The 15,320-nt window shown below is 38.2% G+C and overlaps 1 pseudogene; it reads left to right on the top strand.

Moving 5' to 3' along the window:
* The first annotated feature begins 10,760 nt into the window (after positions 1 to 10,760).
* On the top strand, positions 10,761 to 14,765 carry LOC105002892 (annotated as a pseudogene).
* The last annotated feature ends 555 nt before the right edge of the window (positions 14,766 to 15,320 follow it).

Below are 15,320 nucleotides of genomic sequence, written 5' to 3'. Positions count from 1 at the left end.
CAAAAACCACTACAATATTGTAAAGTAATTAGCCTCCAATTAAAATAAATTAATTAAAAAATAAAATTAAAAAGAGAGAATTCAGAGAAAAGTGAGGATCAGGGGACCAACACCACTCCAAGGTGAAGGTGCTGAAACTGAATCCAAGCCAGCTTTATTATACTTTCAGCAGTGAATGAAAGAAATATGTGGGGAGTTAAACTATAACTCATGTGGCCTTAAAGGCCAAAAAACAAAATGATCATAAAGCATTGAGAAATTAGGAAACAGTAATTAATAACAAATCAGTAACTGAGACTAATATGACTTCCCTGGTGGCTCAGACGGTAAAGTGTCTGTCTACAATGTGGGAGACCTGGGTTTGATCCCTGGGTCTGGAAGATCCCCTGGAGAAGGAAATGGCAACCCACTCCAGTACTATTGCCTGAAAAATCCCATGGACAGAGGAGCCTGGTGGGCTACAGTCCATGGGGTCGCAAAGAGACGGAAACAACTGAGCAACTTCACTTCACTTTGGGCTTCCCTGGTGGCTCAGAGGTTAAAGCATCTGCCTGCAATGCAGGAGACCTGGGTTCAATCCTTGGGTCAGGAAGATCCCCTGGAGAAGAAAATGGAAACCAACTCCAGTATTCTTGCCTGGAGAATCCCATGGACGGAGGAGCCTGGTGGGCTACAGTCCACAGGGTCGCAAAGAGTTGGACATGACTGAGCGATCTATAGATTTTCCACCAGATACATAAAACACGTGACTCTGAGATGCCAGTTGAGAAACAGTCTGGGGTCTGTTTTCTGACCCCAGGATCATATCTTGTTTTCAAGATTATGAACTGTTCCCTCTGGCCTTGTTCCAAGAGTCTCATGCCATATAGCATCCAGTTTATCAATAATTATAAATTTCTTTTGTGGCCATTGCCCGGGCCTGCTTTTCTTTTATTCTTACTGTGTCCTACACTAGATGACTAATAACACCATTGTGATTATCAGGGTCATTAAGACCTTTTTTTGTATAGTTCTTCAATGGCTAATCTATGATGCATTTAAAACAGCTCAGTAAATTAAAATTTTGTTGTACAGAAATACAATATTATTATCTATTCTTTATATCACTTTAAAATCCTAAAGCTAATCAAAGATCCGAAAATTGCAATATAAAGTTCACATGTCAGGTCTCTGTGATTTGTAAGACTAAGAATTTCAGAAGATTAAATTCCTGTAAAATAATTTCAGCCTTAAAATTACTTGAATAGACATAATTTTATGTTTTTTCAGCTTTAAACAATTTGTAACATCAATTACATTTCTTTTGATCCTTAAAACCAATGTAAAAAGTTAGAATGCTAAGTCACAGGAAGATGAACCTTAATCTTGTACAAGCTAAAATACTGTAGACTTGTACTGTATAAAAATAAAATATTTTTTGCTTTGGTAAAATAAAAAAGGAGACTTTTTTTTTCAAAGCCATTTAAATTGTTTTAAGATACATAAATATCCATCTTGATATAAATATTACAAAAACTTTTTCTAATATAATTTAGAAATATTTGTATCTAAATATCAAATTTTAAAGAAGATTTAGATCATATTTTAAAACTGAGTATCTTGCTTTCCCTTAATGTAGTTACAGGCCAATAATATAGCAGCTTAATTATTTTTCTATTATAGAATTGCTTCTTTAGAAGAACAAACAAAATTTTAAAGAGAGTTGTTTCTTTTACTTATGGGAAAGTTTTGAATTCCCAAATGTCAAATGTATGTAGACCTTAACATGACAAAATTGTTTATAAAAGCATTACAGTGTAGGAAATTTTCTCCTATAATTTGTTCCCATTTCTGTTATATCTATTTTCTATAGCAGATATTCTTAGAAAGTGCCCATTTTCATGATGAATTAATTTCCTAAGTGAAGGGGGAAAATGAGAAAAAGAAGAAGAAAAAATAATGGAAACTAGCCTTCACCAGCTATAGACAGACGAGAGTTAAAGTTCACTGTGGAAGCTAATTGTGTTCTCTTCACAAGATGGGAAGAAGGCATCTATGAAGCAAAATTAATTTAGATGAGAGAGAGCTTGTCACTGTAGCTGGTTTAAATAATTTCATCAAGATTTCATGATTAAAATTTGGTACTTATTAATCTTCACAATACGGAAAAAGAAAAGAGGGAAGTCTGCTCAATTAAACAAAGTAATCTTTCTTTTATATGACAAGATTTTATTTCTCTGTGAGTTTTTTTCCATTTTTTTGTTCTACTTTTCCTCATTTTTCCCCATTTTTTTCCAAGGTGCATCTCAAAAACACAATTTTGGTTATAGCTAAAAGTCTACAATGTTACTACTGAAATTTTAAATTGTCCTTGGCACAATCATGCCATTAAGAAAGAAAAATGGAAAAAGGATAATACAAAAGCAAGTGCCAGGAGCTAACACATTTACCAGGAACCAATTCATTAGAAGCTGGCTGATGATCAGTCAAAAGTAAAAATATCTCTTGTACATAACTTTGATACTCAATCTTAAGGACAAGCTGCTTCTGCCTGCTGACTTGAGAAAATCAGCAGTTCCCCTGGCAGGTGGAATTTTCAGAGAGAAACAGTTTTTAAAAGCCAACTTTGTAAACCATCATGGTATACCATGTGTAGCCATCATGGTCAACAAGAGAATACGAAATGCAGTACTTGGATGTAATCTCAAAAATGACAAAATGATCTCTGTTCATTTCCATGGCAAACCATTCAATATCATAGTAATCCATGCTTATGCCCTAACCGGTAACGCTGAATTGAAAGGTTCTATGAAGACCTACAAGGCCTTTTAGAACTAACACCAAAAAAAGATGTCCTTTTCTTTATAGGGGACTGGAATGCAAAAGTAGGAAGTCAAGAAACATCTGGAATAACAGGCAAATTTGGCCTTGAAATACTGAATGAAGCATGGCAAAATAGCAAACACCCTCTTCCAACAACACAAGAGAAGACTCTATGCAGGACATCACCAGATGGTCAACATCAAAATCAGATTGATTATATTCTTTGCAGCCAAAGATGGAGAAGCTCTATACAGTCAGCAAAAAAAAAAAAAAAAACCACCGGGAGCTGACTGTGGCTCAGATCATGAACTCCTTATTGCCAAATTCAGACTTAAATTGAAGACAGTAGGGAAAACCACTAGACCATTCAGGTATGACCTAAATCAAATCCCTTATAATTATACAGTTGAAGTGAGAAATAGATTTAAGGGGCTAGATTTGATAGACAGAATGCCTGATGATCTATGGGCAGAGGTTCATGACATTGTACAGGAGACAGGGATCAAGACCATTGCCATGGAAAAGAAATGCAGAAAAGGAAAATGGCTGTCTGAGGAGGCCTTAGAAATAGCTGTGAAAAGAAGAGAAGCAAAAAGCAAAGGAGAAAAGGAAAGATATAAGCATCTGAGTGCAGAGTTCCAAAGAATAGCAAAGAGAGACAAGAAAGCCTTCCTCAGAGATCAATGCAAGAAATAGAGGAAAACAACAGAATGGGAAAGACTAGAGATCTCTTCAAGAAAATTAGAGATACCAAGGGAACATTCCATGCAAAGATGGGCTCAATTAAAGGACAGAAATGGTATGGACCTAACAAAAGCAGAAGATATTAAGAAGAGGTGGCAAGAATACACAGAACAACTATACAAAAAAGATCTTCATGACCAAGATAATCACGATGGTGTGATCACTGACCTAGAGCCAGACATCCTGGATTGTGAAGTCAAGTGGGCCTTAGAAAGCATCACTATGAACAAAGCTAGTGGAGGTGATGGAATTCCAGTTGAGTTATTTCAAATCCTGAAAGATAAAGCTGTGAAAGTGCTGCACTCAATATGCCAGCAAATTTGGAAAACTCAGCAGTGGCCGCAGGACTGGAAAATGTGTTTTAATTCCAGTCCCAAAGAAAATACCAAAGAATGCTCAAACTACCACACAATTGCACTCATCTCACACACTAGTAAAGTAATGGTCAAAATTCTCCAAGCCAGGCTTCAGCAATACGTGAACCATGAACTTCCAGATGTTCAAGCTGGTTTTTGAAAAGGCAGAAAAACCAGAGATCAAATTGTGAACATCTGCTAGATCATCAAAAAAGCAAGAGAGTTCTGGAAATACATCTATTTCTGCTTTATTGACTATGCCAAAGCCTTTGACTGTGTGGATCACAAGAAACTGTGGAAAATTCTGAAAGAGATGGGAATACCAGACCACCTGACCTGCCTCTTGAGAAACCTATATGCAGATCAGGAAGCAATAGTTAGAATTGGACATAGAACACCAAACTGGTTCCAAATAGGAAAAGAGTATGTCAAGGCTATATATTGTCACCCTGCTTATTTAACTTCTATGAAGAGTACATCATGAGAAATGCTGGACTGGAAGAAGCACAAGCTGGAATCAAGATTGTTGGGAGAATATCAATAACCTCAGATATGCAGATGATACCACCCTTATGGCAGAAAGTGAAGAGGAACTAGAAAGCCTCTTGAAGAAAGTGAAAGAGGAGAGTGAAAAAGTTGGCTTAAAGCTCAACATTCAGAAAACGAACATCATGGGATCTGTTCCCACCACTTCATGGGAAATAGATGGGGAAACAGTGGAAACAGTGTCAGACTTTATTTTTTGGGGCTCCAAAATCACTACAGATGGTGACTGCAGCCATGAAATTAAAAGACGCTTAGTCCTTGGAAGGAAATTTATGACCAACATAGATTGCACATTCAAAAGCAGAGACATTACATTGCCAACAAAGGTCCATCTAATCAAGGCTATGGTTCTTCCAGTAGTCATGTATGGATGTAAGAGTTGGACTGTGAAGAAAGCTGAGTGCTGAAGAATTGATGCTTTTGAACTGTGATGTTGGAGAAGACTCTTGAGAGTCCCTTGGACTGCAAGGAGATCCAACCAGTCCATCCTAAAGGAGATCAGTCTTGGGTGTTCATTGGAAGGACTGATGCTAAAGGTGAAACTCCAGTACTTTAGCCACTTCATGGGAAGTATTGACTCACTGGAAAAGACCCTGGTGCTGGGAGGGATTGGGGGCAGGAGGAGAAGGGGACAACAGAAGATGAGATGGCTGGATGGCATCACTGACTCGATGGACATGAGTTTGAGTGAACTTGGGACACGGAGATGGACAGGGATGCCTGGTGTGCTGCGATTCACGGGGTCGCAAAGAGTCAGGCATAACTGTGTGACTGAACTGAACTTGTATACTCAGCAATTCTGAGGAAAGTGTTGATGTTGTGTTGTTTGTTAATGACACAAGGCAATGTTTGCCCCACAAAAAAAAATCTCTAAGAAGGGTTTTAGTCTTCAGATTCAGTTGGAAAGACATTTATCAGACCTATGGGGACCTTGAAGTTCCTCTTTTTTCTCTAATAAACAAGAAGTACCAACCAACAAACAAAAATCAGAGGGGATGGTTAGTGGCCAAAAATCATTTTTCAGTCTTTCATCAAGGAAAATGAGTATAAACAGATCAGATATGCAAAGAGATCTGAATCCTTCATTGTGAGGAAGAAACAGAAAATCTTATTCATTTGGATTTGGAGCATAGCTTCAGTATTGACTTCCCTTACTATTATTGGCTGCTGCGACTCCTGCTAAGTCGCTTCAGTCGTGTCCGACTCTGTGGGATCCCATAGACAGCGGCCCGCCAGGCTCCCCCATCCCTGGAATTCTCAGGCAAGAACACTGGAGTGGGTTGCCATTTCCTTCTCCAATGCATGAAAGGGAAAAGTGAAAGTGAAGTCGCTCAGTCGTGTCTGACTCTTCGCGACCCCATGGTCTGCAGCCTACCAGGCTCCTCCATCCATGGGATTTTCCAGGCAAAAGTACTGGAGTGGGGTGCCACTGCCTTCTCCATTTATTGGCTAGTTTGCCTCTAGTAGGTTTAGACAGAAGATAAGAACACTACTTGTAAGATAAGGTTATTAGTTTATGGCAGCAAGAGTCTCAATAAAATATCAGTGTAAACTCCAGAATTGTTAAAGCTTACCAACAAAGGTGATCAAGAACATACTTTTATCTAGATAAAGTTAAAAAAAAATGAAAAGGTTTATTTAGCTACTGAAGCACTCAAGGAACACTGTAAGACCAATTTTAATTATGTGAAGAGGCATCATCTTAAAAGATTTAGGTTTCTATGGGCAATTAAGAAGAAAGTCAAGGCCAGTTCTACATTCATTGCTATCAAAAAAGGAAAGTAATTTGGTGATTGGCTATTTGACAACATAATAGGAACCCCTATGCCTCAGGTGCATCACCACGTTTACCTATGTTTCATTATATCAGTGTACCCCATGTTTCATTACAGCAAACCTCCATACTAAAAGGAAACATCATTTAATTTATTTGTAATCACAGAGTAAATGAGCAAAACATTGAAATGAAATCAATATGAGTTTTTATTAGATCTGAAAATAGACGGTTTAAAATAGAACAATATTATTTTTACTTCTTTATAATTTGTATTTACACTACAGCATCCTTGGGGTCATGTATGGATGTGAGAGTTGGACTGTGAAGAAGGCTGAGCGCCGAAGAATTGATGCTTTTGAACTGTGGTGTTGGAGAAGACTCTTGAGAGTCCCTTGGACTGCAAGGAGATCCAACCAGTCCATTCTGAAGGAGATCAGCCCTGGGATTTCTTTGTAGGGAATGATGTGAAAGCTGAAACTCCAGTACTTTGGCCACCTTATGCGAAGAGCTGACTCATTGGAAAAGACTCTGATGCTGGGAGGGGTTGGGGGCAGGAGGAGAAGGGGACAACAGAGGATGAGATGGCTGGATGGCATCACTGACTCGATGGACATGAATCTGGGTGAACTCCGGGAGTTGGTGATGGGACAGGGAGGCCTGGCGTGCTGCAATTCATGGGGTTGCAAAGAGTCGGACACGACTGAGCGACTGATCTGATCTGATCCTTGGGGCAAACCTTGAGGTAGCAAGCCAATGAAAGACAACAACGTGGGAAGTTTTCTCTCTCCAAGGATGAGTTGGCTGCAGGAATGATAAACTGCCACTACTTTTCGCTTGAAGTCGAAGTCCCACCAGGAGCAAGCACAGAGAGTAAAGAAAGGCGAGAAATATGACACAGTAGAGAAAATGTTTACAGGAGAATCATTTCAAATTATAAGGAAGGCAAGAAGTGTGGGTTTTTTTCTGTGAATCTCTCAGATAACATGATTATAATGCATATGTATGGCTTTTATAACACTGAAGAGGAAAGTACATCTACATATTAACACAGTATACTCCACTTTTTAAAATGATATTATATATGATGTCAATATATACTTGATTTTTAACACATGGGATTTATGCTATTGGATGGTTATGACTTAAAAAAATAAAACTCATGATATCCCTGTGTCCCTATATTTAAATATATAATTTAAAGTTACTGTATTTAAGAATAGCTAAAATATGAAACAGATAAAATAATCTGGTAAATGAGCTATTAAAAAATTCTAATATGCTGCCAATGCTGACTTTAGAGAAAAATAAAATCACCCACTACACATGCTGTGGAATAAATTTTGATGTTTTAAAGTATGACCAGATTTTAGAGGTACTTTTACTTCAATACACCAACATTAAACACTAAGTACTTACAAAATTGCATTTTCCACAAACTGGGTCCTAGCTAGAGAATACTAAAAATCAACTAGAGCCATAATGTTTCACTTTATTGATCTCTAAATCAAAGTCAGATGTATGAATTTAAATAATTTGTAAATAAAATATGCATTAAAACTTATATCCATGAGCCAAGCTTTACTCTGAAGGAAACCAAAATAAGCAAGATTATATCCTGAAAATTTCCTATAAATAAAATGTAGATAAATATATTAATCACAACTCAAAATAACAATATTTCACTACTGATACTTACTAAGGATTTTCAAGTTGTTTAATATTAGAAGTTGATGGAATATAGACACAATAAGAAATATTTACTAACATAATTATGATAATATTGAAATGATTACTTTACTATCTAGGGCCAAACATTTTAAATTCATCTCATCTAGGTCAGGATATTTGTTTTTCATCACTTTGCTATGTGAAATTAAATGTATATTTACATTTAATTTCACATAGCAAAGTATATATGTATGTGAATGTATCATGAAATATATGAAACATATTATGAAATATTAGATGGAGGGATATATAAAGATCTATGTGTAATCCATTTCACAAAGCACCACCTCCATATATATGGTCATCCAAAATATATGTTATGTCTATTGTTAATGGAAATAACACCTACCCTCAGGTTTATGATGCATCATTTGCCTATTTATAGATATTGGCTGTATAAAATGTATAAATCTTTTTTACTTTATAATGGAAAAGTAAATATATGCATATATTAATTATATATATTTACATGTCTATATGGAGATAAAAATATTTTAAACACTCCAAAATATGTGAGTTTCCTTCCCAAAGCAACTGTGATCAAGTAGAAATCACAGAAAATATTTAAGCAGAAGCACATAGAACACTGAGAAGGCCCATTAGTGGCAGATCTCCCCAAAGGCAATAGAACTTCAAAATGAACATAACTTTTGTTTGCAACAATGGTCATGCTGAGCTTAGAAGAGCTGATGGCAACAGCTTTCCTGGAATTTGCTTGGTTCAGAAAGAAGATAAACTACATTTTTAAGATCTTTACTTTTTAAATTGTAGTGTCGTTGATTTTCTGTGTTGTTCCAATCTCTGCTGTACAGCAGAGTGACTCAGTTATACACATATATACATTATTTTTATATGCTTTTCCATTTTGATTTATCCCAGGAGATTGGATATAGTTCCCTGTGCTGTACAGTAGGACTTTTCTGTTTATCCAATCTCAGTGTAATAGTTTGCATCTACCAACTCCAAATCCCTGTCCATCCCTCTCCCTCCCTCTGTTTCCTTGGCAGCCACAATCTGTTCTCTATGTTTGTGGGTCTGTTTCTGTTTTGTACTAAGGTTCATTTGTGCCATATTTTAGATTCCAAATGTAAGTGAAATCATGTGGTATTTGTCTTTGTCTAAGTTAACTCACTCAGTAGGTCCATTCATGTTGCTGCAAATGATATTATTTTGTTATTTTTATGGATGAGTTATAGTCCACTACATACATATAATTATAATATATATATATATTTAGTGTATATATATATATATATATACACATTAAATCTTTATCCATTCCTTTGTTGATACACATTTATGTTGTTTACATGTCTTGGCTATTGTGAATAGTGCTCCTATGAACATAGGACTGCAGCATACTTTTGACTTACAGTTTAGTCTGGGCATATGCCCAGGGGTGGGATTAATGGATTATATAGTAATTTAACTTTTAGTTTTCTAAGGCACTTTCATACTCTTTTCATAGTGGCCCCACCAACTTACATTCCCACCAACAGTGGGAGGGTTAACCATGTAACAGTAGGAGGGTTCCCTTTTCTCCACACTCTCCAACATTAGTTATTTACAGGCTTTTTAGTGATGGCCATTCTGACTAGTGTTAGGTAGTGCTTCGTGGTAGTTTTGTTTGTTTTTTTCCTAATAATTAATGAATCCGAGCATCTTTTTATGTGCTTACTGGCCATTTGCATATCTTCTTTGGAGAAATGCCTGTTAAGATTTTCTACCCATTTTTTGATTGTTTTTTTTTGTTGTTGTTGTTGTTATTGAGGTGTGTGAACTGTTTGTATATTTTGGACATTGAGCCCTTGTTGGTCACATAATTTGCAAATATTTTCTCCCATCCTGTAGGCTGTCTTTCTTTTCTTCTTCTTCTTCTTTTTTTTTTTTTTTTTTGGTTTCCTTTGTTGTACAAAAGCTTGTAAGATTGATTATGTCCCATTTGTTTATTTTTAGTTTTATTTCTATTCACTTGGGAGACTGACCTAAGAAAACATTGGCAGTATTTATGTAATAGAATGTTTTGCCTACATTCTCTTCTAGGAGTTTTATGGTGTCATGTCTTATGTTTGAGTCTTTAAGTCATTTGGAGCTTACTTCTGTGCATGATGTGAGGATATGTGATAACTTCATTGATTTACTTGAAGCTGCCCAACTTTGCAGCACCACTTGCTGAAGATGAGCTACATTTGCATGAAGAAGTGTACTTTTTTGCCAGTAAAGAAAAGGAGAATCTTTTGGTTGTGAAAATTTAGCTGGACTGAAAAATATGTTACTCATTTCTATCCATCATGTCAGAAATTTCCTACAAATATCATATCCTGAAAACTCTAGTTCATTTAAAGATAAATAAAAAAAAGAAAAAGAAAAAAAGTAGCATGGATCAATAAATACATTTTTCAACTCTGCGGACTGTAGCCCACCAGGCTCCTCTGTCCATGGGATTCTCCAGGCAAGAATACTGGAGTGGGTTGCCATGACCTCCTCCAGGGTTTCTTCTTGACCCAGGGATCAAACATGCGTCTTTTATGTCTCTTGTATTGGTAGGCGAGTTCTTTACCACTAGCCCCACTTAGGAAGCCCCATTATTCAAGGGAAGAGGTAAAAATATGAACATTCACAGGAGTCTGAGAAACGTTGGTTCCAACCCTCTTGGATAACTTTGAGGGATTCACAACTTCAGTGGAGGAAGCAACTTCAGAGAGAACTAAAATTAGTACAGCCTGAATACATTAACACATTGCTACAATCTCATGATAAAATGTTAATGAGAGGCAGTGGCCGATCAGGATGTGGGGTGGCCCGCAATGAAGCCACGTAGCTCAATGCAGACAGGTAAGTTTGACTCATCAGAAGAAAAGCCTACTGAAGATGAACAGACTCCAATTCAGATTATCATGGCTACCCCTATCATGAGTGAATTGTTCTCAGTTTCTTGGTTTATGTGCTCGTTCAGTTTGTAAATTTGAAAATGTTAGAAGAAATATCCAAAAAGATACAGAAGAACTAAAGAGCTATGGTATACAAGACATATTTGTTTCTGCACCAGAGGGGAACTGTCAAAATACAGAGCTCTGAACCTTTTGGATCACTACCATCAGTACGGAATTATCACTCATCATCATCCAATTTCAGATGGAGGGACTCCTGACATCACCAGCTGCTGTGAAATTATGGAGGAGCTTGAAATTTGCCTTAAAAATAACTGAAAAACCTTAATACACTGTTATGGAGGACTTGGGAGATCTTGTTTTGTAGCTGTTGCCTCCCCCTATACCGTCTGACATAGTATCACCACAGCAAGCCATGACAGCCTGAGGGAACTGAGAGGATCTGGAGCAATACAGACCATCAGATCAGATGAGATCAGTTGCTCAGTCGTGTCCGATTCTTTGCGACGCCATGAATCGCAGCACGCCAGGCCTCCCTGTCCATCACCAACTCCAGGAGTTCACACAGACTCACGTCCATCGAGTCAGTGATGCCATCCAGCCATCTCATCCTCTGTTGTCCCCTTCTGCTCCTGCCCCCAATCCCTCCCAGCATCAGAGTCTTTTCCAATGAGTCAACTCTTCCCATGAGGTGACCAAAGTACTGGAGTTACAGCTTTAGCATCATTCCTTCCAAAGAAATCCCAGGGCTGATCTCCTTCAGAATGGACTGGTTGGATCTCCTTGCAGTTCAAGTGACTCTCAAGAGTCTTCCCCTACACCACAGTTCAAAAGCATCAATTCTTCGGCGCTCAGCCTTCTTCACAGTCCAACTCTCACATCCATACATGACCACAGGAAAAACCATAGCCTTGACTAGACGAATCTTTGTTGGCCAAGTAATGTCTCTGCTTTTGAATATGCTATCTAGGTTGGTCATAACTTTCCCTCCAAGGAGTAAGCATCTTTTAATTTCATGGCTGCAGTCACCATCTGTAGTGATTTTGGAGCCCAGAAAAATAAAGTCTGACACTGTTTCCACTGTTTCCCCATCTATTTCCCATGAAGCGATGGGATCGGATGCCATGATCTTCGTTTTCTGAATGTTGAGCTTTAAGCCAAATTTTTCACTCTCCATTTTCACTTTCATCAAGAGGCTTTTGAGTTCCTCTTCACTTTCTGCTATAAGGGTGGTGTCATCTGCATATCTGAGGTTATTGATATTTCTCCCTGCAATCTTGATTCTAGTTTGTGTTTCTTCAAGTCCAGCATTTTCATGATGTACTCTGCATATAAGTTAAATAAACAGGGTGACAATATACAGCCTTGATGAACTCCTTTTCCTATTTGGAACAAGTCTGTTGTTCCATGTCCAGTCCTAACTGTTGCTTCCTGATCTGCATACAAATTTCTCAAGAGGCAGATCAGGTGGTCTGGTATTCCCATCTCTTCAGAATTTTCCACAGTTTGTTGTGATCCACACAGTGAAAGGCTTTGGCATAGTCAATAAAGCAGAAATAGATGTTTTCCTGGAACTCTCTTGCTTTTTCCATGATCCAGCGGATGTTGGCAATTTGATCTCTAGTTCCTCTGCCTTTTCTAAAACCAGCTTGAACATCTGGAAATCACGGTGCACATATTGCTGAAGTCTGGCTTGGAGAATTTTGAGCATTACTTTACTAGGGTGTGAGATGAGTGCAACTGTGCAGTAGTTTGAGCATTTTTTGGCATTGCCTTTCTTTGGGATTGGAATGAAAACTGACCTTTTCCGGTCCTGTGGCCACTGCTGAGTTTTCCAAATTTGCTGGCATATTGAGTGCAGTACTTTCACAGCATCATCTTTCAGGATTTGAAATAGCTCAACTGGAATTCCATCACCTCCATTAGCTTTGTTTGTAGTGATGCTTTCTAAGGCCCACTTGACTTCACATTCCAGGATGTCTGGCTCTAGGTCAGTGATCACACCATCGTGATTATCTGGGTCGTGAATATCTTTTTTGTACAGTTCTTCTCTGTATTCTTGCCATCTCTTCTTAATATCTTCTGCTTCTGTTAGGTCCATACCATTTCTGTCCTCTATCGAGCTCATCTTTGCATGAAATATTCATTTGGTATCTCTGATTTTCTTGAGAGATCCCTAGTCTTTCCCATTCTGTTGTTTTTCTCTATTTCTTTGCTTTGATCGCTGAAGAAGGCTTTCTTATCTCTTCTTTCTATTCTTTGGAACTCTGCATTCAGATGTTTATATCTTTCCTTTTCTCCTTTGCTTTTTGTTTCTCTTCTTTTCACAGCTATTTGTAAGGCCTCCCCAGACAGCCATTTTGCTTTTTTGCATTTCTTTTCTATGGCAATGGTCTTGATCCATGTCTCTTGTACAATGTCACGACTCTCATTCCATAGTTCATCAGGCACTCTATCTATCAGATCTAGGCCCTTAAATCTATTTCTCACTTCCACTGTAGAATCATAAGGGATTTGATTTAGGTCATACCTGAATGGTCTAGTGGTTTTCCCTACTTTCTTCAATTTAAGTCTGAATTTGGCAATAAGAAGTTCATGGTCTGAGCCACAGTCAGCTCCTGACCTTGTTTTGGTTGACTGTATAGAGCTTCTCCATCTTTGGCTGCAAAGAATATAATCAATCTGATTTCGGTGTTGACCATCTGGTGATGTCCATGTATAGAGTCTTCTCTTGTGTTGTTGGAAGAGGGTGTTTATTATGACCAGTGCATTTTCTTCGCAAAACTCTATTAGCCTTTGCCCTGCTTCATTCCGTATTCCAAGGTCAAATTTGCCTGTTACTCCAGGTGTTTCTGGACTTCCTACTTTTGCATTCCAATCCCCTATAATGAAAAGGACATCTTTTTCGTGTGTTAGTTCTAAAATGTCTTGTAGGTCTTCATAGAACCATTTAACTTCAGCTTCTTCAGCGTTACTGGTTGGGGCATAGACTTGGATTACTGTGATATTGAATGGTTTGCCTTGGAAATGAACAGAGATCATTCTGTTGTTTTTGAGATTGCATCCAAGTACTGCATTTCGGACTCTTTTGTTGACTATGATGGCTACTCCATTTCTTCTGAGGGATTCCTGCCCACAGTAGTAGATATAATGGTCATCTGAGTTAAATTCACCCATTCCAGTCCATTTCATTTCGCTGATTCCTAGAATGTCGACATTCACTCTTGCCATCTCTTGTTTGACCACTTCCAATTTGCCTTGATTCATGGACCTGACATTCCAGGTTCCTATGCAATATTGCTCTTTACATCATCGGACCTTGCTTCTATCACCAGTCACATCCACAGCTGGGTATTCTTTTTGCTTTGTCTCCATCCCTTCATTATTTCTGAAGTTATTTCTCTACTGATCTCCAGTAGCATACTGGGCACTTACTGACCTGGGGAGTTTCTCTTTCAGTATCCTATCATTTTGCCTTTTCATACTGTTCATGGGGTTCTCAAGGCAAGAATACTGAAGTAGTTTGCCATTCCCTTCTCCAGTGGACCACATTCTGTCAAATCTCTCCACCATGACCCGCCCGTCTTGGGTTGCCCCACGGGCATGGCTTAATTTCATTGAGTTAGACAAGGCTGTGGTCCTAGTGTGATTAGATTGACTAGTTTTCTGTGAGTATGATTTCAGTGCGTTTGCCCTCTGATGCCCTCTTGCAACACCTACTGTCTTACTTGGGTTTCTCTTACCTTGGGTGTGGGGTATCTCTTCACGGCTGCTCCAGCAAGGCGCAGCCATTGCTCCTTACCTTGGCTGAGGGGTATCTCCTCACCCATAAAGCAATATAATTATCTTCATGAGTTCCAGGACAAGCTAGCTACACACCTTTCATCAAGAGATTCACTTTCAAGATCTGTATCTAGATAAAAGAATTTCAAATAGCATATAAATATGACCATGTCTGACATTTGAGTTCTCTAATAACATTTGTATGGAGAAGACAATGGCAACCCACTCCAGTACTCTTGCCTGGAAAATCCCAAGGAGCCTGGTAGGCAGCAGTCTAGGGTATCGCAAAGAGTTGGACATGGCTGAGCAACTTCACTTTCTCTTTTCATTTTCATGCATTGGAGAAGGAAATGGCAACCCACTCCAGTGTTCTTGCTTGGAGAATCCCAGGGACGCGGGAGCCTGGTGGGCTGCCGTCTATGGGGTCACACAGAGTCAGACATGACTGAGCAACTTAGCAGCAGCAGTGTTATAAAACTGAATGTAATGAATGTAAATGTTCATGTGCAGATATTCCTAAAACTTTTATTGACAAAAAATATGTTAATGAGGAGTTACTTCTTATGGATGAACAAAAGTTTCTTGAGATGGAATCTACACATGGTGAAGATTCTGTGAAGATTATTCAAGTGACAACAAAAGATTTAGAATATGGCATAAATTTAGTTGATAAGCAGTGACTGGGAGGGTTGG

This window comes from Bison bison, unplaced genomic scaffold (assembly GCF_000754665.1).
Source record: "Bison bison bison isolate TAMUID 2011002044 unplaced genomic scaffold, Bison_UMD1.0 scf7180017864459, whole genome shotgun sequence".
Classification (NCBI taxonomy): Eukaryota; Metazoa; Chordata; class Mammalia; order Artiodactyla; family Bovidae; genus Bison; species Bison bison.
The sequence above is the reverse complement of the archived record's forward strand: the minus strand, read 5'-3'. Positions and strand labels throughout refer to the sequence as shown.